This window comes from Apium graveolens, chromosome 5 (assembly GCF_009905375.1).
Source record: "Apium graveolens cultivar Ventura chromosome 5, ASM990537v1, whole genome shotgun sequence".
NCBI classification, from domain to species: domain Eukaryota; kingdom Viridiplantae; phylum Streptophyta; class Magnoliopsida; order Apiales; family Apiaceae; genus Apium; species Apium graveolens.
Genome location: NC_133651.1, coordinates 242,884,780 through 242,907,863, shown reverse-complemented (window position 1 = coordinate 242,907,863; position 23,084 = coordinate 242,884,780). Strand labels below are relative to the sequence as shown.

Here is a 23,084-nt window from a genome sequence, read left to right as displayed (position 1 = left end):
TGATTAGTTAAAGGACTTAAGTATAGTTTTAAATTCAAGTTTAAGATTAAGTAAAAATTGTTAATGTTGAGTTGTTGGGGCTGTTATGATGTAGTATGGATGGAGTTTTGATTGGGTTGTGATTGTGGATTGATTGTGGGTTGAATTAGAGTGTTTTAAATTTGGGAAATCGCGTAAACATAGTCGTCGTAATGTCCGATTTACTTTAGGCTGTTTTGTTCTTAACATTAGGACCCGATAACTCCCTTCTAGGTTTTGACCATTGCCATGATAAGATAGTTCATGTACGAGCTTCGTTTTGATATGTGGTTCGTTTGATTCCGATGTACGGTTTAGGAGAAACGGCCGTTTTAAGTAACGACGTTTCGCGAATGAACCATTACCCCTCGTCTTACTTTGAAACATAGGTTAAAGACCTTAAAAGACTAATTGGAGTATGAAACATTTAAGTAAAGTGTAATAGGCAGTTGGTAAGACACTCGCGAAAGAATCGCCTTAAAACTCGTAATGGTTAATTTATTAAAAATGGTGGAGCCGAGGGTACTCGAGCGACTTAAGTGAATCGTTAAGCGCAAAGCGAGCGTTAGAGTCTAAATTAGTTAAAGTATAGATTTATAAGTGACTTTTGTTTAATTCCAACTTTTATGTTGTTTATAGGTTACCAGACTCGTCCCAAGCCATTTGTAACCCCCAGTCGCTCAGGCAAGTTTTCTACCCGTATAACTGTTGTTGTGATGTATATGTGTATATGCATGATCTTGTGATGAATGCATATTTGTTATTAGCAAATTCTTGCGATATATTATAGCATGTGATATGGTATATATGCATGCCTGTTTCGTATTCTTGATTTATATATCTGTTGATTCAAATGCTTATTAGTTGCATAATACCTATGCTAGAGATAAGCAGTAGTTGTGTATACCCTGAGTATAGGGGACCCAAAGGTGAACCATTTTCTAAAAACCGGGAGTAGATGTTCCTGAGTATATGATATATATATATATATATATTTATATATATATATTGATATAGTTTTCAAAACTATTAATCGAATAAGGTTTATTCGATAAGTTTATATTATTTAATGAATATTACTTGAATATTCATTCGAGGACTTATGACTCAGTTTATATTATTTAATGAATATTATTTGAATATTCATTTGAGGACCTATGACTCTGATTATTTACTGAATAATATTCTTTATTTTATTAAAGAATAATGTGTCGATAATCAAACTTACTTTTGATTATTCAAATAAAGATATTACTTTCGTATAAGTATATCTTTAGTTATTTACTATTCATTTCAAGTATGAGTTTTACAACTTCTACTTCAATTATTTTTATAAAGATTATTCTTAATGGGAATGTTATTTAAATAATAATATTCAGATATTTTCTAATATATTGGGACTGATTTACTTTATTAAATTAGCATTACTCCAAACACTCTTTAAAGTGTTTTCGAGTCTTTAAAATGATTTTTAAAAGTTAGAGCGGATCTCAAAACTCATTTTTTTATATATTTAAGATCTTCCTTTTAAAGGGGATTTAAATACTCACTCAAAACCGGAGGGATCCGGCTCTGTGGTGTATTTTATATTCGCAACAAGGTTGCTGTTTTGGTAAATGAATTGATTACTTACCCAACGTTCGGGAAGTAAGTCCATCTATCGAGTCGGCATAAGCAACATGGGCTCAGTGGGCGTCCATGAAAGTGTAAGTGGCTCAGTGGGAGTCCATCAAATGCGTAAGTGGCTGAGTGGCAGTCCAGCATAAGGTCCTATTGCGACCAGGGTGATGACCAGTGGGGAATTCGTCCGTCTACTAGTAGAAAAGGTTACTTATTGGTATCCTTGCCTGATCAGCAAGATATCAGGTTTATGCCAAGGTTTTCTCCTTTCCAAATTCATCGGATATTACAACTCTGTTTATTATTTTTATAACAGAGGTTTTAAAGGAGTGTATGAATGTATATATATATATATAGGTGTATATATATATATCGGCACTTAATAAAGTATCTCGTAACTTCATTATTTATAATGATATTTCAAGGATTGAATCTATTCAAGTCTTATCTTGTAGTCTCATCTATGTGATGAACTTTTGAAACTGATTATAACTTGAACGGTGGTAGTTCAAGTAGTATTTGGGAAAGATATAAGTATATTGGGGTATCTTGTAACTTCATCTTTTCAACTTATATCTGGTTATTGATTATCTTATGCATGACAAAGATTTTCAGAAAAACGTTGAGACAAGGTTAGATATATGAGATCACCTTGCAACGATATTTTTATACAGTTATAAACTGGAACTCTGTGGATATTATACAGGTCAAAGGATTTCAAAGATTGTGAAAAGTATATATGTATATATACTGAATATTTTGCGATTTGGTCGCATAAGAGATCAAACTTGGTTCATTTCTTTTGACCAAGACTTTCATGAGTACTATGAGAATGCTCATATATTGTTAATTATTCTACATATTATTTTGGTGGGCTTGTTGCTCACCCTTGCTTTCTTCTTTCATCACACAATAACAGATAGACAAGATGAACAGGATCGAGCTCCCAATTCGCGAGCGAATAGGAAACGTTCCGCAGTTTCCAGTAGGCGTTGATGCCATTGTAGATGAGGTAGGATCTACCAATAGGCTAGGCTTTCAAATTTTGAAGTACCAGACTTATGTATCTTTATCAATTGTAATAATGGCAAAGAAATGCAAATCTATTCAGAAACCCTTTTAAGGTGTAATGGCATATAATTTTGGAATAAAATGACTCATGTTATTTTTGGATATTCATCTCTGAGACTATAACTTGTGGTGTGTGTGTTTATGGTGGGGTCATAGTACAGAATAGTTGATTATTTATTAAGATTGGGTGTTATTAAGGGAAATGGAACTCGTGACAACCCGGATCCCCGACCCCGGATTTGGGGGTGTTACAGTAAATTCACGCGTGAGTGGCCGGGTAACGGTCTAGCACGAGGTCCGAATGCGGCCAGGGTGATGACCGGCGAGGAATTCATCCATCTACAGTAGAAAAGGTTACTTATTGGTATCTTTGTCTGATCAGCAAGATATCGGGTTTATGCCAAAATTCTTTTCTCTCCAAATTCATTGGATATTACAACTCTGTTCATACTTTACATGACAGAGGTTTTCAGAAAATGTATGAGAGATATATATGGATATATATATATCAGGACTTAATGAAGTATCTCGTAACTTCATTTCTTTTGAATGATATTTCAAAGATTGAATCTATTCAAATCTTACCTTATAGTCTCATCTATGTGATGAACTTTTGAAACTGATTATAACTTGAATGGTGGGAGTTCAAGTAGTATTTGGAAAAGATATAAGTATATTGGAGTATCTTGCAACTTCATCTTTTCAACTTATATCTAGTTAATGATTATCTTATGCATGACAAAGATTTTCAGAAAAACGTTGAGACAAGGTTAGATATATGAGATCACCTTGCAACGATATTTTTATACAAGTTATAAACTGGAACTCTATGTATATTATGCATGGAAGAGGATTCTAAGATTTTGAAAAGTATATATACTTATATACTGAATATTTTGCGACTTGGTCGCGTTAAGATATCAAACTTGGTTCATTTTTTCTTGACCAAGACTTTCATGAGTACTATGAGAATGCTCATATATTGTTAATTATTATACATATTATTTCGGTGGGCGTGTTACTCACCCTTGCTTCCTTCTTTCATCACACAACAATAGATAGACAAGATGAACAGGATCAAGCTCCCAATTCGCGAGCGAATAGGAAACATTTCGCAGTTTCCTGTAGGCGTTGATGCCGTTGTAGCTGAGGTAGGATCTACCAATAGGCTAGGCTTTCAACTTTTGATGTACCAGACTTATGTATATTTATGAATTGTAATAATGGCAAGGAAAATGTAAATTTATTCAGAAACCCTTTTAAGGTGTAATGGTAAATAATTGTGGAATAAAATGACTCGTGTTATTTTTGGATATTCATCTCTGAGACTATAACTTATGGTGTGAGTGTTTATTGTGGGGTCACAGTACGGAGTAGTTGATTGTTTATTAAGATTGGGTGTTATTAAGGGAAATGGAACTCGTGACAACCCGGATCCCCGACCCCGGATTTGGGGGTGTTACAGAAATGGTATCAGAGCTAAGCGTTATAAACTCAGAGATGATGTGACGTTAAAATAATAAGTTCACTAAGATAATAAGGACTCTTGCGAAGTTCATAGTCGGACTACCTAACGTAGTACTGACAGTTAAAACCCTTATGGGAACCCTTATAAATATCGTGATAGAAGCGTAGTTCGTTATCGTATATGGTAGCGGGACTCCGAACCCTGAGGTTGAGGAGCAACAACGCGATGATGTTTTATTACTTATTGGAGATCAGATTATGGATCCGATAGAGCGTCCTAACGCGGGACTGGATGATGTTCATATTGAGGATGTAGTGGTTGAGGATGTTGTCCTAGAAGGGATTGTTGCTGAGAAGAATCCCGTGGAGGATCCTGACAAGAATGAATAAAGGACCACTGAGGAATTGATGGCCATGGTTAGGGAAACTACCAGAGGTAGGATTGGCCGATCACCACCGGAGGTTCGTTCAAGTTTGTAAAGATAGTAGCACCTTTAACGCGGCTTACTCGTAAGACTGAGAAGTTCGAATTGACAGGGAAATGCGAGAACAACTTTTAAGAACTGAAGCAAAGGTTGGTGACGGCCCCTATGATGGCGTTGCCGGATGGAAAAGGAGATTTTGTGATGTGTAGTGACGCTTCGCATAAGAAATTAGGGTGCTTCTTATACAGCACAACAAGGTAATCGCGTACGCGTCAAGACATTTAAGGGAATATAAAATTCGATATCCCCACCCATGAGCTTGGGCTCATGGCAATAGTTTTGCCCTAAAGATTTGAGGCACTACTTGTATGGAGAGAAGTGCGAGATTTACATAAGCCATAAGTGCTCTAGTACATTTTCACGCAGGAAAAGCTCAACATGCACCAGAGGAGGTGGTTAGAGCTAATCAAGGATTACGATTATGAGATTCTTTATCATCCAGGGAAAGCCAAAATGGTGGTTAATGCCCTTAGTATAAAAGAGAGACTCAAGATGAAAATGTCTTTGGGAGAGTTGATAAGAGATTTTGAGAAAATGGAAATAGAAGTGAAGGTAACCGGAGCCGGTACCAAAAAGCTGTTTGAGATTGCAATGCAGCCCGAATTATCGAAAAAGATCATATTGTGCCAAGAAAAAATGATGAATGAAGGCAGAGAGTCAATGACTGGAGAAGAGATTAATACCGAGAAAGATGATAAGGTAATAATGAGGTATTCCTACAGAATTTGGGTTCCAAACATTTAAGAGCTTAAGGACTGGATCTTAGATGAAATCCATAGTTCGAGGAATAAGATTTAGGACATACCCCGAATGCGATAGTCAAGGAGGTTGCCATTAAGAAAGAAGGAGCCCATAATATAATGAAGTGGAAAATAAGGATTTTAACGTATAAGATAACCCTGATTGTGGGAGAAGGATGAAACATTTCATATTGAGAAAACAGAAGTCGAGCAAGATAAGGAGACCCGAGACGGTACTCCTATACGGAAATTCATGGACCTGTCTAAACAGAACTTATACTTTTATTCCCAACCACCACCTTGAGGAAACAATGCGGTAGGAAATCCATTCATGACCTTTAAGTCCCTAAGCTCTCAGAGTTCCAAGGAACAGGTTAATCCAGTCGAGGCAAGAGCCTGGCTAAAGGAAATATAGGAATCATTTGAGATTCTAAATGATTGACGAAGCACAAAAGACTGTTTTTATCACTTACCCCCCCCCCCCTAAGAGAGAGGCCACCCGCTGGTGAAAGTCCAAGGAAGGCACGGAGCCAGAGGTTATAATAAACTGATTAAAGTTCAGTCAATTGTTTTCGGGAAAGTACTTCCCAAGGTTATGGAGATAGTGTAAAAGCTTTAGAGCTGAAACAAAGGCGGACGAGTATGATGAATTATGAATCTAAGTTGTAAAAGTTGTCAAGATTCGTTCTGAGGACACGAATCCAGAATGACGGGATGTTCGAAATCAATGCTTATGTTGTGTTGGTTCATGTAATGGTTGTAATAGAAACGAAAATAAAAGACTAAAAAGGGAAGGAGTATAAAGGGATATAAAGGAACTAGAGTTGAGAAGTGATAAGGGAGACACCAAGTATAGAAGTTATCTCAACATTGAGATGACTGTTGAGATAAACAACAAAAGTAAATGAGGATTTAGTAAAAAGAAGTTCACGTTGAACACAACCAATATCTTCCATAACATCCCTTTTATCACTACCAAATCAGGCAAGAAAAGTGGATAACCTTTGTTATCTTTTGGAGGCCATATGGATTGACCTCATTTTAGATAAGGATATTATTATGAAATTAGGCATAGACTATCGAGGTGAGAATGATTGAATAAGATAATCTATCAAGGATATATGACCTGATTTATCCATGGAAGAGTGTAAGTATTTTTTAAAGGTGGAATTAAGGATATAACTTCGATAACTTGAGATGAGCCCTAGGGGAATGCATAAAGGTTGGCATTTCACCCTTAATAGGAACATTATGAGTTTGGGTAGTATGGAATGAAGGACTAAAGTAACAACAACCTTTAAAGATCAGTAGATAAATTTTTCAGAAGTAAATAGACAATGGTTCTAGTATTGGTAAATGGTATTTTGATATGCCCTGTATCTAGGGAATACAGGAGGAACGATTCAAGGATAACCTTAGAGGTTTTACAAGGAAAAAGGTAATATTCAAAGTTCTCAAGAATAGAAATTTTGATAAAGGAAATTTGACGTAATTATAATAATGCCAGGTGGGCACGTGTTGAACCATAAGAAAGTATAGATCGACCCAATAAAGGTCGAGATTGGTGAAAACGAGAAGGACCCAAGGTAAGAGACGTCCTAAGTATGATCGAGAGTCAGTCGTGACAATGTTCACATCTAAAGACTAAGGCAGTGACTTATGGAAAAATGGTGATTTTTTTAATCACAAGGACTTAAGAAAAGCATTTTTACATAAGAAGTGATTGAAATGAGGTAGAAAATTTATTTGGAGGTGGTTAAAATGACATTGATTGTAAGGAAATTTTACTATCAGGAAAGGCCAAAGAGGTGGCCGACACCTTAAAGGTAAGAGGATAATTATAGGCACTCGTGCCAGAGGAATACAGTGCTGATGGTTGAAGCCGTGAAGGTTGTATTATGGTTTGGAAGATTGACATTCTTTCTGATGACTGTGCAATACCCAACCGTAATAGTAGTTTGGTAAAGGTTTAATTTGTGTAATCGCCATGAGCGGGCTATCTATCTTAGAAGGTACTATCTTGAGATAAGCCAGGACCATGTTAAGAAATGACTAAATGAACCTTTAAGATGCATTTCTCCCAATAAAGACATATGGTTAATAATGGTATTAACCTGCTATCGTTGCTTTGATTACAACTCTTCTGCTATTTTATTTGCTTCATGTCATGAAAGTACGTCAGAATTTGGAGTGTTCTTCATGAATTATGAATGGTGATTATGTTAACTCCTTAGAAGAATTCTATACGACATGTATGGACTCCGTATGGTTAGATATTAAGATTTCATGGAAAGTGAATGACGACAGTAAGTCGGTGGTGGACCATAGTAATGCGGCAATGATTCTGCGAGTAATGAGCTGATTACAACCGTGAGAGTTGTATTGGAATGGATGTTGAGATTGAGTACCACTAATCGGGTCGTGTTGACGTATAAGTTATCTTTGATAGAAAAACTAGGTCGATTATTTACCTATTGAATATTTATTCCTTCTTATCAATAGAGAGTCGTATTACTATACGAGGAAGGTTGCGATGCAAGCATAGAATTCTAGTAACGATGATGTCTAGAATGAGATCCCAGATTCGATTTTCGATATCGAGGGAGTTTCAAAGGTGATTGTGTATATGCTCGAGGAAGAGCATGGGTCCATAGAATGATGGACGGAATAGCAAAAATATTTAGGCATGTGAAATACGATGCTATAATACTTGATGTTGATATAAATACATATATATTTTGTTCTCCTATGACAAACCTCTATAGTTCAGAGGTAGATTCCAAGCCAGATATTTTATGGCAATAAATTTTTTTACGTACATACAATTCTCTTCAGTTCGTTCTTTTCTCTTCTTTTTCATTTCATGTAAGCTGAGAAGAACAACTCTTCCAGAAGGGGAGGTATTGCCGAATGACTATCTATCTGTGTGATAGAAGCCTAGTAGGATACCACATGTTGTTTAATTGCTTGTCAAGTACTAAAGGCTGGCCACCTTCTGTACTAACTATGCGATATAACAAGTGTTCTTGATCATAGTGATCTCTCAATAAATTCTTTTACTTCTATATGATGGATCAAGCTTTCAAAGTTAGAAGCAGCTAGAAAGGAGTAGTATCAGTGCGGTGGTATTCCGAATCTAACGTGTTCGTGATACTAAGGTTGACGAAATTATTAAAAGGTTACAGAATGCTAATGAGCAAAAGTATAACCGGTATAGTATTATGTACGGAAGATAGTAATGACTACGAACTGGAAAAGAATGGGTATTGAGAAGCAAAAGTTATAATGTTAGAAGCTATGATGAGAGTCTGTACAATACACTTGAAAGAAATTGGAATGATCACTTAACGCGGATTGAGTTTTCTTACGATAATTAACCGTATGTTAGTATCGAGATATCGCCTTATGAGATCCTTGACGGAACACAATGTCGATCTCCCTTATGTTAGGATGATGTTGCAGAGCGCAAGATGCTCGGACCAGCAGTGGTCCAAAGGACCAAGGATATAATAGATTTAATCAGAGGATGGCTGGTAGTAGCCCAAGATGGACATAAGAAGTATGTTGATTTGACACGAAAGGACAAATAATAGGAAGAAGGGGACCTAGTGTTGTTATAGGTATTCCCTTGGAAAGGATGGATGAGGTTCGGAAAGAAAGGAAAGCTAAGCCCACGAATTATTGGACCCTTGGATATATTAAGACGTATTGGGAAATTAGCATATGAGCTAGCCCTACCCCCGAACATGTCGCAAGTCATAACGTGTTTCATGTAACAATGTTAAGGAAGTGTAATTCGGATGCTAGATAAATAGGGGCATATGAGTGCATAGACATGCAACCAGACGTAACCTATATGGAGCAACCAGGAAGGGTTATAGATTGAAAAAGGAACAAGTGCTTAGGAGAAGGGTTATCAAACTATTAAGAGTTTGATGGTAGAACCACAATGTGGGAAAATTTACTCGAGAGTTACAAAGTGCAATGCTAAGAGAGTATCCCTATTCATTTTCTATCTGATTCCGGGACGGAATCCTTTTAAGGAAGGGAGACTGTAATAACCCCAATTTTTGGAATTTTTAAAACCCTAATGAATAGTGCTTTTGCAGATTATGCTGAATAAGAAAACTTTTCATACCACACTATGTAGGAGTTCTTTTATTGATCTTCTGAGATCTTATTAGTACTCTATATGGTATATAAGTGTATGTAAAGATCGTTAGAATCCAAATTCGAACACTTTGATTTTTCCCGAAAATCCACCAGATACCGAAAGAATTGAGTATAAGGTAACAGGATTAAAAGGATTTAAATTCAAGGAATATAAGAGAGGATCATAAAAAGGAATATAATGTATTGAGAAAGGTTAAGGAAACCCAAGTAATAAGATCTCGGGTATAATCCCTCAAACCATAAACGAAAACGAAAGTTAAGCGAACCGTATAACAGATCAGCGGTCATTAACCAAGTATTTAGAAGCTAATCAAAGAGGTTAGTGAGGATGATGTCATCAAACCAACAAGAAGAGGACAAGTGTGGGATGATGACATAAGGGGATGACATGCGCATGACAAAAAGGGAAGGAAGTGTTGGTTGATTCTAAACCACACAAAATTCACCATGGTTAAAAGTAATTAATCAAAACAAAATCAACCAACCAAGGCAAGCAAAACAAATCACAAAAACACAACTTGACTTCTTTTTTTCTTCTTGAAGCTCTCGGCCTCTTTCTTAAGATTTGGGAAGTCCAAGCTCCTCCACTTGCTAATTTACAAGGTAATTATCCTAGCTTATCCTAGTTAAGTTACATACTTCCTAGGAATCTTAGCTTCAAAATCCTTTCCTAGCATTTCCTATAAACCATTCAAGAAGATGGTGAATAGTGTTTTCTTGAAATTAATTTTTGTGTTCTTGATTTCTTTGAAAGATCAAGCTTGTAGGAGGTTAGATTAAGGCTTTCATGGGCATTCCAAGGATCTTTCATGGATTAAAAGCTTCAAGGAAGATATAACTCTTCATTATCTTAGCATTTAGGTGTATGGTATAAATGATTATGATGATGGAATGAGAGATTGAGTGTAGTAGTTGTTTTGTTATGTTGAGATCTTAGTTGTTAAGTGCTTTTGTTAATTTTGGAGTTAAAGAGTAGCACTAGTTGTTCTTGATGATTCATGGTATGATTTGGGCTTGGTTTAAATGGTTTAAAGTGGTTGATGAGTGATATTGTCATATGGTTGTATGGGTATTGATTGGTGATGGTTTGGTGTTGAATTGGTTTGGTAAAATTTTGGAAAATCGCGTAAACATAGTCGTCGTAATGCCCGATTTACCTTAGACTACTTTTGTTCTTAACATCAGGACCCGTGAATTCACTGTTAGGTTTTGACCATTGCCATTATTAGTTAGTTCATGTTACGAGCTTCGTATTGATATGTGGTTCGCTTGAATCCGATGTACGGTTTAGGAGAAACGACCGTTTTAAGTAACGGCATTTCGCGACCGAACCTTTACCCCTCGCCTTACTTTGAAACCTTGGTTAAGGCCCTTAAATGACTAATTGGACTATGAAACAATTATGTTAAGTGAATTAGGCAGTTGGTAAGGTACTCGCGTAAGAATCGCCTTAAAACTCTTAATGGTTAATTTATTAAAAATGGTGGAGCCGAGGGTACTCGAGCGACTTAAGTGAATCGTCAAGCGCGAAAGCGAACGTTATGGGTCTAATTGGTTAAAGTCTAGTTTCTTAAGCGACCGGGGATTAATTCCGGCTTATGTTGTTGTTCATAGGTTACCGGACCCACTCTAAGCTTAAGTCTACCCCGGAGCACTCAGGCAAGTTTTCTACCCGTTATACTGTTGTTGTGATGTATATATGTATATGCATTATCTTGTGATAGATGCATGATGGTTAATTAGCAAATTCTTGCGATATATTGGAGCATGTGATATGGTATATATGCATTCCTGTTTCGTAATCTTGATTCATATATCTGTTGATTCAGTTGCATAATACCTATGCTAGAGATAAGCAGTATTTGCGTATACCCTTAGTATAGGGGACCCCAAGGTGAACATTTTTTTAAACCGGGAGTCGATGTTCCCGAGTATAATATATATATATATATTCTTATATATACTTATATATGGATATAGGTTTCAAAACTATTAATCGAATAAGTTTTATTCGATAACTTTATTTTTATTAATGAATATTACTTTGAATATTCATTCGAGGACTTATGACTCGGTTTATTTTATTTAATGAATATTAGTTGAATATTCATTCGAGGACTTATGACTCCGTTTATTTTATTTAATGAATATTATTTTGAATATTCATTTGAGGACTTATGACTCCGCTTATTTATTAAATAATATAATTCATTTTATTAAAGAATAATGTTTCGATAACCAAACTTATTTTCGATTATTCAAATAAAGATCGTACTTTCGTATAAGTATATCTTTGGTTATTTATTATTCATTTCAAGTATAAGTTTTAAAACTTTTACTTCAATTATTTTTATAAGGATTATCCTTATGGGAATATTATTTAAATAATAATATTAAGATATTTTCTAATATATCGGGACTGATTTATTTCATTAAATCAACATTACTCCAAACATTCTTAAAAATGTTTTCGAGTCTTCAAAATGATTTTAAAAGTTAGAGCGGATCCCAAAACTCGTTTTCAGATTTAAGATCTTCCTTTCGATGGAGACTTGAATATTCGCTCAAAAATCTTAGGGATCCGGCTCTGTGGTGTATTTTATATTCGCAACATGGTTGTTGTTTTGAGACAACAATTTGATTACTTGCCCAATGTTCGGGAAGTAAGTCCATCTGATTGAGTCGGCATAAGCGACAGGTCGGGCTACGGTCTATGAAGGTGTAAGAGGCTGGGTGAAAGTCCATCCACGCGTGAGTGGCCGGGTAACGGTCTAGCGCGAGGTTCGAATGCGGCCAGGGTGATGACCGGCGAAGAATTCATCCATCTATAGTAGAAAAGGTTACTTATTGGTATCTTTTCTTGATCAGCAAGATATCGGGTTTATGCCAAAATTCTTTTCTTTCCAAATTCAATGGATATTACAACTCTGTTCATACTTTACATGACAGAGGTTTTCAGGAAATGTATGAGAGATATATATGGATATATATATATATCGGGACTTAATGAAGTATCTCGTAACTTCATTTCTTTTGAATGATATTTCAAAGATTGAATTTATTCAAATCTTACCTTGTAGTCTCATCTATGTGATGAACTTTTGAAACTGATTATAACTTGAACAGTGGTAGTTCAAGTAGTATTTGGAAAAGATATAAGTATATTGGAGTATCTTGCAACTTCATCTTTTCAACTTATATCTAGTTAATGATTATCTTATGCATGATAAAGATTTTCAGAAAAACGTTTAGACTAGGTTAGATATATGAGATCACCTTGCAACGATATTTTTATACAAGTTATAAACTGGAACTCTATGTATATTATGCATGGAAGAGGATTCTAAGATTTTGAAAAGTATATATACTTATATACTGAATATTTTGCGACTTGGTCGCGTTAAGATATCAAACTTGGTTCATTTCTTTTTGACCAAGACTTTCATGAGTACTATGAGAATGCTCATATATTGTTAATTATTATACATATTATTTCGGTGGGCGTGTTACTCACCCTTGCTTCCTTCTTTCATCACACAACAACAGATAGACAAGATGAATAGGATCAAGCTCCCAATTCGCGAGCGAATAGGAAACGTTCTGCAGTTTCCTGTAGGCGTTGATGCCGTTGTAGCTGAGGTAAGATCTACCAATAGGCTAGGCTTTCAACTTTTGATGTACCAGACTTATGTATATTTATGAATTATAATAATGGCAAGAAAATGTAAATTTATTCAGAAACCCTTTTAAGGTTTAATGGTAAATAATTGTGGAATAAAATGACTCGTGTTATTTTTAGATATTCATCTCTGAGACTATAACTTGTGGTGTGTGTGTTTATTGTGGGGTCACAGTACGGAGTAGTTGATTGTTTATTAAGATTGGGTGTTATTAAGGGAAATGGAACTCGTGACAACCCGAATCCCCGACCCCGGATTTGGGGGTGTTACACGAACACTACTCGTGTACTCTGCCACTTATAAATTTCTTGATTAAATCTTGGCTCAAGTCCTTGAAAGATTCAATAGAGTTTGGGGGCAGATGGTTGTACCACCTTTGAGCCATACCCGATAGGGTTTGAGAAAAGGCCCGACACTTAATAGGGTCATTCACGGGCTATATTAATAGAGCACTAGAGAACGTCCTGACATGATTTGCAGGGTCTCTAGTACCAACGTATGATTTGATGGTAGGCATCTTGAACTTTATTGAGATACGGGCATCCATTATCTCTTCAGTGAATGGCGATTTTGGATCATCAGGATCTCCAAGGGGCATCAAATCACTTGGATCAGCCCTTGGGGCAACAACCCTTCTTGGTATTGGACCATCCAGGTCTATGATTGGAGGAATATCTCTTTTCCTCTTAGCAAGTGGAGGTCTTGGGGTCAGGTGCGCCTCCAGGTCCCACTTTCCCTTTAGATCTCAGCTTAATGGACGCTGATCCTATCCTGGACATCTTCGGAAAATATCCCTTGAATGCTCCTGGGCCGCTGGTTGGTACCAGACATCGGCTCTTTACCAGCACCCCTCCTTCTTGAAGTAACCTCGTCGTCCGATGATTCAGATTCTCTGTCAGATAGGGTCCAGAGAATTCTCGATCCTCTGGAATAAGAGCCAAGCCACATATGTATTGCGGCATCCTCCCTTGTGCCTCGCCCCTATTAGAGTCTCCACTTCCTCCAACCTCGGGGTATAGAGGCATCCCGTAAGGGGGTTAGTGGTCACAATTTTGGAGTACTCATACCCAACGGGTTGAGGTTTCACAGGTGCATATAGCTGCTAAAATTGGGGATCCGTCCCTTGAGGAGCCGGGGGATTCGTCCCTTATGGTTGAGTCTTGGTTTTCCCTGCCAGGGTTCCTCCTTGGATGGAGGCATATGTTGAGTGCGGTGGTACCTCTACCATTGATGTGATTGTTCACGATGGGATAGGAGTGTATGTTCCTCTATTGTTTCTGCTCCGTGTGTTCACCATGGTTGTTGTATGTGTCCCACAGACGACGCCAAATATTATGGAATAAAAACTAGAGTGCGTTAGTAATTAATTCTAGGGTTTATGAGCTTCGATCTTTAATGGCTGCTCTCGCGTTCGGGACTATCGGTCCATGTAAGATGCCTACATATCTTTGTGTGGTAGAGAATCAAGCCAAAAATATAGTTCTAGGTTGAGGGGCAGAGCCCTTTGTATAAAGGTGAGTCTAGGGTTACATTTATGTTGGGAGACTTGGTGGACAAGTCTCCAATTTAGATGGTGATTAAGAGTCCTATAAGGGAAGGAACTCCAAAACCTTCTATGTAGGACTTTGAGTCTGTTTAGGACACATGTCTCTACTCTTTCAGCCGTATTGGGCCTAGTCCTTGAACAATTTGTGTTCGTGGACCTTGACAACCTCTGCTGATGGGTCTTGACTAAATGGGTCATCTTGAGTCTACTTATGAGCTTGGACCAGACAGGTCTGTACTGGATTTCAGACAAGAAGCTCAAGTATAATTAATGTGACATTTAATTTATTTTTAGGATGTATTTTCTATCTATATCAGTAATTAATAGCATTATTTGATAATTCAAGATTTATTATTTTATAGTTGGTATAAAGAAAAATTCAATTTTTAATATTATTTAAAAAGATAAAATTTATGTTTATAAATTATAGTGCCGAATTTCCGATTTTACCCTACTCAATTCAACAAAATTCTGAAATATTGTGCATAATGAATCCTCAAGTTGAAGTATAGGGTGCAAATTGAGTTTCAAAAATTCTAGTACAAATTTGTATTTAAAACAATGCAGGATGGTGTAAAGTGCATTTAACCCAAAAATAAATGTGTATCAGAAATTTGGGGAAAGCATATTACACCCCTTAACTTATTAGGAATTTATTATGCATATTTTTTCATAATTTCATTGAATTGAACAGGAGCAAAACTGGAAATTCAACAAAAAATTAGGGAAATTAAATTTTATATCTTTCAAAAAATAGGAAAAATTAAATTTTGATGCAAAACTGTAAAGTTTATATTATAAATAATGCTAGTAATTTCAGTTTTGATTTTCATTCAGTAGTATTAATGCTTATATATTATAATTCTACTAAAAATAATTTTAACAATTAGTTTTAATTATATACTTAAATTTAATTTGTAGTAGAGTTGTAAATTTGATCTTCATTCTCGTGGACATCCATGTCTTCTATGGGGAATACATGCCCCCTAGTTCCATCGGTTCTAAATGCTGCAACATAGCAACTACGGGTCATTTTCTAATCTCCTCTTTCTTTTCCGACACCGTTTCAGGTTAGGAACTCGAGCATCATATGGTAAGTTGAAGGCACAACCTTGAACGCGTGAATTTCTATTCTTTCAAAGATAGCCTTGTAACTAGAGGCTGCCTTCACAACCTGAAATTTTAACTTTTGTGTGGCCTTTCTCGGCTCTTCTCCAATAGTAATAGGAGATTGTATATGTCCTTCACCTTGGCACTCCATCCCGTTGAATTCGTAGATGGGTGTGTCTGAAGGTTAATTTGGGAGTCGTTGTAACCATCCTGAGAAACGGGTCGTGGAACAGCATGTCCACGAAGGCCCCATTATCGACTATGACTCTCTTAACATGAAAAATTTCCAATTATCGGTGTGATAACCAGAGGATCATCCTAAAAAAACTTCAAACCCTTAAGGTCGGGGTCGCCGAATTCAAGTGTCATCTCAGTCTTAGCACGCTTGGGTGCATCTCCAACTATACTCATCACTTCTCTTGCATAGGCCTTTCGAGAATTTTTTGTTATCCCTGCGAATGTTGGCCCTCCTGAGATCATGTTAATTACCGACCCTCGGGGCTGTAGGTTACAATCTCGATTGTTACCTCTTCGTTCGTTATTTCTTCAATCATTATCATTTTTTGGCCTCTGGCCTCCTAACCCTAGGTGAAACACCCAAACTTTCCTCTTCAGATTAGATACTCGATCTCATCCGTGAATTTTCTACAATTATTGGTGTCATGACCAACATCCCTGTAAAACCTGCAATATTGGCCCTTGTCTCTGTTTTCGGGGTCTCCCCTTAGAGACTTTGATCATCTGAAGTCTTTGTCCTTCTTAATTTCTAAAAGGATTTGGCACTTTAGAGCGTTCAACCTTGCGTACTCAGTGAATCTTGGTGGTTGGTTCTTCTTAGAAGTGGATTCAGAGTTCTTTCCAGTTCGAAGATATTTGTCATTAGTATCACACTCCTAATCTTTCTTCCGCTTCTTGTTGCCAATGAGTTCATAGTTTACCACCACCTTCTTCATGCTTTCCTCAACCGTGATATACTTTCCGACCCTCTCCTGGAGCTACAACATATGGTCAGGAGAAATTGATGATATAAAGCAAAAACTATCAGAAGTTCACATCTGAACTTATATCAACGGATGTTGATGACATCAACGGATGATGATATCGATGGATAAAGATATCAACGGATGATGATGTCAACGGATGATGTAATCAATATTTGTCATATCAGTTGATCTTCGATAAGGAAAAGGAAACAAGAACTCAAGGCGGTGAAGGACTTTATCTCAGAAGCATTGTATATGTTTCCTTGTTGTTAATATAATAGGATTCCTTATACGTTGTGTAGTTGTGCTCTATATAAAGCATATATTAGGTTCATGTTATAAACATTGCGACATTATTATATCTTTCGCATAACCTAGCAGCTCTCAATGATATTTGTTCATCCTTTCGAGAGAGTACGTTTGTAATAAGTTTTTATCAGTTAATATAAAAACTGTTGATTCTGTTGAAGTTTTCTCGAATTGATTGTATTAACTGTATTCACCCCCTCTACAGTTTTATTAAGGGCCTAACAATTGGTATCAGAGCCTACTGTTAACGTACAAACAGTTTAACATATGAAAATCAATTAACCATGTCAAACAAAGAAGAAGAAACACAAAATCCGAAGCCACAACCCCCAGCCACATCACAGATAAGCAGCAACATGAGTAGGTATGAAGCAATCAAGATGTCTGCCCTAAAGATACATGAATATCCAATCTGGAAAGTCAAGATGGCCATGTTCTTGGATACCACAGATCCTGAATATCTGAACATGATCTATGATGGTCCTCATAGACCAATGAAGGTAGTTGTTTCGCTTGCAGGAGAACTAGAGAAGATGATTGACAAAGACAGGAAGGACTACTTTCCTAAAGATATCTCATCTATCATGAAAGATGCTAAGGTCAGACAAATCTTGCACAACAGTCTTGATAGTGTTATGTCCAATAGATTCATTGGATGTAAGGTAGCAAAAGAGATATGGGATGCTTTAGAAGTAAAGTGTCAAGGTACAACTGTTATCAAGAAAAACAGGAGGATAGTACTTACTCAAGAATATGAGCACTTTAACTCAAGGGACAATGAGTCTTTAAATGAGATCTAAGACAGATTTCAGAAGTTGCTGAATGACTTATCCCTTGTCAACAAAGAATACGATTTAGAGGACTCAAACCTGAAGTTCCTACTTGCTCTCCCTGAAAAGTGGGACTTTAAATTCACATCAATAAAGGATAACTATCAACTTGATAACACACCTCTAGATGAGATCTATGGATTTCTGAAAACTCATGAACTAGAGATGGAGAAAAGAAGCAAGAGGAAAGGATCTAAATCTGGACCAGTTGCACTCAAGGTTGAATAGAAGCCAAAGGAGAAAGCTAGGAAGAAAAACTACTCCAAAGAGAAAGCCATGATTGCAAAGTCAGACACTGAATCATCAAATTCTGATGATGACTCAAATACTGATACTGAATCAGATACTGACAGTGATCATAACAACAATGAAGACATGGATCAAATGGCTACCCTACTGGTTAAAAGCTTCAAGAAGATGGTCTACAAGAACTTCAGGAAAGGGAGAAGATTTTCCAAAAAAGGTTCCAGTTCCTTAAACTCATATAAGAGGAACAACAGGAGAAATACTGATAGGAAGGAATCCAGATCTAGAAAACTTGACAAGTAAAAAGAGAGATGTTACAACTGTGATGGAATTGGACACTTTGTAGCTAACTGCAGAAAACCCAGAGCTGAGAAGAAACAGGACTTGATCTTAAGGAAGAGAAAATGGGATGATTCATCATATACGGATGATGGAGTCATTATGCTCTCATGGAAAAAGCTGATGCTGAGGATGAAAATGCTGAATTAAAGGTACCTCAGACTACTCTTGCTTTTGATCCTGATGATATCTATGAATTAAGATTATTTCTTAAGTCTCTGCATGTTATTTCTAGGGATCAAACCTTAGAGAATAATAGAATCAAGAGTGAAAACTCTGTGTTAAAGAGAAGGAATGATCACCTAGAAATTGAGTTGCTTTCCATGCTAGAAATTCAAAAAGAAAGAGATAGTGATGTTTATATTAAGGAAAAATTGTTAGGAAAACATGCTTATCTAGAGAAGGAGATAGCAAAAGAAAGAGAATTCATTAAACTTTAGACTAACTCAGGAAAGTCAACTCAGGAAATTCTAGAGAATGGTTTTTGGGGATTAGGATTAAGATACTCAGATAGATCTAATTCTGATAAGAAAAGTGGAAAAGAAACTGAGAGAACAGAACCAATAAAAACTGATAGCAAGGTCAAACTGAACAAGGTTCAAATAAAGACCATTAAGTTTAATGCTAGTGCTAATACTGTTAAGTCAATCCATGAGGAAGGTACAACTCGTCACCTAGATCAAACTTAATTACTGATAAGAGTGAACAAGTTCACACAAATTCAGTAAATATTGGTTCAATGACTCAGAAACAGCTTAAGCAAAAGCTGAAGGATCAACACATGAAAGACAAGAGGAAAAGGTCTAGGAAAAATAGGAATGGCAAGCTAGGTGTTAATAAGAATGAAAATTATGTAACTCCACTAATGCACCTAGAAAGACCTGTTCAAATTGTAGTAGCACTAATCATCTTGCTAACTCTTGCAAGAAGAATAAAAAGATAAATGTTATTTCTTCCAAATTAGAGTTTAGGAATAAAACAGTTGGATATAAATCACAGAGTCCTTATTTTCATTGTGGAAGTGTTTGGCATTCTATTTATACATGTAAAGAGTATCACAGTTTGTATTATGATTATTATAAACTAAAACCCTCTTTAATTAAAGCAAAATCTGTGTCTGCATGTATAAAAACTGATAGTAAGGATGTTAACATAAACTCTGATAAAAAGTCTTATGTTGTATATGTTAACAAACTTAAAAAGGCCAAAGGATCCAAGCAAGTCTGGGTCGTTAAAAACACTAATTGATTAAAATTACTTATTTCAGGGTGACAGGAGGAATGCTCTAGTCTTGGACAGTGGATGCTCAGGACATATGACTGGTTATAAATCCCTGTTATCAGAATTTGAGGAGAAGGCTGGCCCAAGCATTTCTTATGGAGATGGAAACTTAGGAAAAATCTTGGGATATGGCAAAATCAAAGTTGGAAATGTCATCATTAAAAATGTAGCTCTAGTTGCAGTTGTCAAGCATAATCTGATTAGTGTGAGTCAAATCTGTGACAGAGGTTACCATGTCAACTTCTATGAGGAGCATTGTGAAATCGTCAGTAAATCTGATGGCTAGATTCCATTGACTGGTGTAAGACATGGTAGTTTATATGAAGCCTGGGTCTCCACAAGTATTGATAATTCAAAAGTTTGTCTACTGAGTACATCGGTGGAAGACAAATGGAACTGGCATAAAAGACTTTCTCACCTCAACTTCTACAATATTAATGAACTAGTGATGTAAGATCTTGTGAGAGGATTGCCCAATGCAGTTTTTACTCCTAATCGCTTATGTAACTCATGCCAGAAAGCCAAACAAAGGAAAACTTCTTTAAAGAGTAAAACTGAATCCTCCATTCTTGAACCATGTCATGTACTTCATGTTGATCTCTTTGGTCCAGTGAATGTTATGTCAATTTCCAAGAAGAGGTATGCACTCGTAATTGTTGAAGAATATATAAGATACACATGGATGTATTTTACGCACACCAAGGATAAATCACCATCCATTCTTCTTGATCATTGTTGAGTGGCATTTATGACACTTTATTACGCTCCGTAAAGCTTTGAATTGGTGTATTTGTATTCAAGTTATTGGTATTTTAATGTGTTTTTTAGTGTTTTTGCATTTTAGACATTAATCTGAGAATCGGGTGAATTAACATTGATTTGATGCTAATATGGTGTTAGGTTGGTGTCTAAGGAATAAAGCTCGCGAAGACCGGCTCAAATCTACAAGAAAAAGAAAGAAGTCAAGTTTTGGCAGAAGCCCAGCGCGCCCGCGCTGATCAAGCGCGCGCCCGCGCCCGAACTTCAGAGAGCCAGTGCGCCCGCGCTGATCAAGTGTGCGGCCGCACCAGGTCGGGTTTCAAGAATCATGTTTTGAATAGAAGACTGATTTCTGGACTTCTCTGCTGATCAGGACTGCTATATAAATAATTTAAGTCGTTTTTAATAAGATATCAATCCAGAGACTTATCAAGGAGAGCCATAAGAAGACCGTGTTAACACGATTCAACGAAGATAAAGAAGATCTTGTTTTTACTTATGAATCTTTGTTCTAAGTTGTAACTTGGATGCTAATTTTTTCATTTGTGAACCTTACTATTGTTTCGTACTTGGTTTTATTTATTCGTTATAAAGAGTACGTTATTATACCATGCTTTCATCGGAACCCACGTTGATGATGAGTCCGATTATGGGCTAATCGTTATCGTGGGGTTCTAGCGGATTTATTTATGGATTTCTTTAGTTAATTTGTTTCGATGCCTTAGTATGTGGTGATTGTATGATAACTAGTATTGGTTGTGCGTATTCGTCTTATGAGCGTCGCGAACTTATAAGATAGTGTGTTAATTCTTAATGAAGCAAAAGTCAATTTAAGGATTTAGAACTTGTCATGCTAGCATAGGTTCATGTATTTGTTCTGCATGATTTGTAGGAAATTTTAACCATCTTACTTGCCCTAGGTAATCAAGATAGATAACTTGTGCTTAAACCGTTATGTTGTCAAATTCTATAGACATATAGGGTCTCAATATAATTGGTGTCTATTCAGCTTCTATCTCTTTTGTGGATGATTGGTAGTATGTTATTCCTGCAACGAAAGTTGCCATTTAGTAGTTTCGTGTTATCTAGATTAGTGTCATCATCCTTGCATGCTAAGGATAAGAACAATAAGGCTATTGAATGAAGTATTTAATGAAGCTAGAATCCCATGTTTGTCATATATATTAATTCAGTCAATCTTATTCTCTTAGTTATAATTGTTAGTTTAATTCTTAGTTATAAACAACCTCAATTTGTTATCGTCTTAGCATTGAATAATAACCATACATTGTTGCTTAAGTGCGTAAATTAATTAGTTAACCAAAGCCAGTCTCTGTGGGAATGAACTAGAAAAGATTCTATACTACTTGCGAATTCGTATACTTGTGTGTATTATTAGCGTGTGTTTAGCGACTAACAAGTTTTTGGCGCCACTGCCGGGGACTGCAGTGTTAATTTATAGTTTATGTGTTTTCCATCAGTGGTCGTTAAAGTTCATTCACTCGAACATTGTTACTTATTCATTTCCTTGCATTGTTTCGGGTACTCTAGCGAGGGTGTATGCATACGCATTCGCGTACTCGTAAGAGAACACTGGATAAAGCTGAGGAAGAAGTTGTGGTAGTTCGAAAGGAAGTTTTTGAAGAAGAAAAGAAGGTAGAAAAAAAAGAGAAAGTCGAGGAACCAGCTTTAGTATAGATGGATGATCAAGCAGAAAATCCTAAGGCTTTGATGGACTATTCTCAGCCTAAGATCAATGACATTCAGTCTAGCATCATCAGGCCAGCCATCAGGGCTAACACTTTTGAGATCAAGTCAAGCACGATTCTGAAGATACATAACTCAGTTCAGTTTGGGGGTTCTCCTTCTGAAGACCCAAACATGCACATTAGGGATTTCATCGAGATCTGCGACACTTTCAAATTCAATGATGTGACTGAAGATGCTATCAAGCTGTGACTCTTCCCGTTCTCTCTGAGGGACAAGGCTAAGTGCTGGTTACATTCTCTACTAGCAGGGTCTATCACCACTTGGGAAGATCTTGCTCAAAAGTTTCTCACTAAATTCTTCCCTATGGTGAAGACTGCTGCAATCAGGAATGCTCTTACTCAGTTTGCTCAGCAAACTGGAGAATCTCTGTGTGAGGCTTGGGATCGGTATAAGGAGATGCTAAGGAAGTGCCCACACTGTGGCATGCCTGATTGGATGATTATCATCTGTTTCTACAATGGATTGGGTGCTACTTCTAGACCCATGCTCGATGCAGCATCAGGAGGAGCCTTGTGGGCTAAGAGCTACGATGAAGCTTATGAACTTATTAAACTGATGGCTACTAATGAGTACCAGAATCCTTCCCAGAGACTGACTCAAGGAAAGGTGGAAGGAATTCTGGAGTTGGATGCAACAACTGTTATAGCTGCCCAACTT

At 36.6% G+C, this 23,084-nt stretch overlaps 1 non-coding gene across 1 annotated transcript; it reads right to left on the bottom strand.

Moving 5' to 3' along the window:
* Window positions 1-22,745: 22,745 nt before the first annotated feature.
* On the bottom strand, window positions 22,746-22,852 carry LOC141663383 (small nucleolar RNA R71). The gene has a single exon (XR_012551457.1). It is a non-coding gene; the product is annotated as a small nucleolar RNA R71 (small nucleolar RNA).
* Between the last annotated feature and the right edge of the window lie 232 nt (window positions 22,853-23,084).